Genomic DNA, 2789 nt, shown 5'->3' on the forward strand with positions numbered 1-2789 from the left:
TCTCTCTCTCTCTCTCTCTCTCTCTCTCTCTCTCTCTCTCTCTCTCTCTTTGTGTGTGTGTGTGTGTGTGTATGTAAACCTGGAAAATTATTTGGGAAGTTTATTATATTAAAATATTCAAGAATAGTCACAGTAAAGACTTGAGATTAGATCATTGGAGGAATGAAACAAAACTGAGTAAAAAGTGAGGGATTTGATCATATGAACAACTGATTTATGAGGACAGCATCACTCAGTATACTGGAAGAAAGACTGCCCTTGTCAGTACATGCAAGCATAACAACCAGGCCTGCATATGGGGTCTCTGGACCTGCAGTCTGAAGATAGCCCCTTGACAGATAAATTTGATCCCTACTTGTCATCATGAACAACATCAACATCAAAAAGACATTTTGAGACTAATTGTAGACCTGATGGTGATATTCCCATCAACAACAAATTTAGAGATATATATCTCCATGAACTTTCAACAACAATTTCTTCAAAATTGTATAAGACAACCACGAAAACATCAGGACTAGGGATGCAACTCAGTTGAAAGAGTACTACTCCATTATACTTGAAAACTTGGGGCACTACATAAACGTGGTATGGTAGAACACATTTATAATCTTAGCATTCTGAAAACAAAGCTGGAGGCAGGAAGAACAGAAACCCATGGTCAGTTTCAGCTACACAGCAAGTCTGAGGACAGCCTGTCTCAAAAACCAATAAAACAAATATTCAAAATCAAAAATAGGGATGGCTTCAGTTCTTCTATAAATAACTATAATGAATTTCAGCTTATCAAAGAATGGCTCATTAATATTGTAACTGAAATATTTATAATATAAATAAAAGCAAGTTAAGGTGACCTTAGGAAACAATTCTCGATAAAAGAAACAATAGAGTGTTTTGTAGGTGTATGTTCACTTGCTGATAAAAAATATTTATTTTCCTCATTAGGCATCAGAGACACAAATTAAACACAATAAGCTATGACTACAACATGTCCAAATAGTTGGAAGGAAGATAAAAAAGATGTCCTACCAATAGGAAGCAACTTGTGCATAAGAGATGTAAGAAGCAAAAAGCTGGAGAAGAAGCTACAGAAGAGAATCCAAGTTCTCTCCGAAAATTTTTGGGCATTCCAGGGTGACAGTGAAGGACATTTCCGTGATGTTTCTCACCACCCTGCAAGGTTAGTCTTACATGTGTGACCCTCTGTTTAATAATATCTCTCTATTGCAAGTTAAGCTTTTTCTAGGATATCCAGAAACCACACACCAGGACCATGACATGTACTGGATATCCCATTGTCTAAGCACCATGTACTGGACAGACAACTGTTATACCATTCCCCTTTGCAGGAGTTTCAAAGTGATACCGACTAGGGCCTTGACAGTCTTAAGCTCCAGTGGCTCTGCCTAGGAAAGCTGACCAGAGAGAGTGTGTCACACTATGAGGGCACTGGGCACATAGGGAGACTTGGCAATTGTCCATAGACACATGGTTCCGTAGACCTGGAAATGTCTCAAGTCCCTTCTTTGATAAACGAGACTGGCTGCAAAGATCCTACTGGCTTATGCACCATTACTTCAGGCTTAGTTGAGTCTGGTGAACAGGTCTCAAGTAACTGAGGCTGGCTGCACAGGGGTCTGCAGTCCTGATGTTCAAGCCTCAGTAGAAGAACACTCAGTGAGGACGAAGCATTGTTGAAGAGCCAGGCATACTGACTTCCTGTGCATGTTCAAAGACACATGTGCAGAAAGAATACATTTCCCTCTTTTACAGCCAGAAGCACCTCCCTTCTCCAGACGCCACACAAAAGGACTACACGGCTGAGACATTTCTCTATGAAATGATCATATTATCCTTAGATGACTCTCTGTGTGAGTCCACAGCCATTTCAAACTGTGAGAGAGAATGCATTCAAACACTCAAGGAGCACACACCAAGTTTAGCCTTTTCATTAACAGGAATTCAGAATGTTCTCCCAAATGATCCCAAGACTTCAGCAAGAGTGAGTGAGAAGGAAGATACTATAATTTATCAATTACTGAAAAGAGCAAAGGATTTAGGAACCTTCTACTGAGTCATGTTGGATTTCAGCCCAGATGGAGTCTGAATACTAGAAGAGGACACCATAGGCAGTTTTTAAAAATCCTAAGAAATGCACCACAGGACAGCAGGAACAAGAGGTGGAACTGACTGTGTGAGCGGTAGATCAAAATGCATGGTGGAAACAATGTAAACAGGCAAGGATTTGTTTTACTGGCACTTCAGAAACTTCTTTTCATAATCGTTGCTTTCACTAATCCTAGGCCCATGCCAATGCTCACTATCATGATAGTTAGAGCACATGGCAGAGGCTACACATGCTGGACAGAAAGCACCTTCGACAGCATCCCACTTTTGACCTTCTTCTTCCAGCTAAGTCAAAACTCTCAGAATGTCTACAGTGTCCCAAAGGAGCACCACCATGAAGGGACTGAACATTTAATACATGAGCCAGGGGGAACATACTGATACTATAAGGGAACACCTTCAGCAGAAAATGAAACTGTCAATTTCTCTCAAAAAACAGACAAGATGCCCTAACTAACCCAGGTCCATTATAGACAATGAAGCCATTTTTTAAAAATCTGTCTTGAAGACCTCAACATAAAGCTACCCACATTGAACCTTATAGAAGAGAAAATAGGAAGTACACTTGAACACATTGGCACAGGATACAATTAATAAATGGGACCCCCTGAAACTGAAAAGTTTCTGTAAAGCAAAGGACATGGTCAATAAGACAAAATGAC

Source organism: Microtus ochrogaster, chromosome 5 (assembly GCF_000317375.1).
Source record: "Microtus ochrogaster isolate Prairie Vole_2 chromosome 5, MicOch1.0, whole genome shotgun sequence".
Lineage (NCBI taxonomy): Eukaryota > Metazoa > Chordata > Mammalia > Rodentia > Cricetidae > Microtus > Microtus ochrogaster.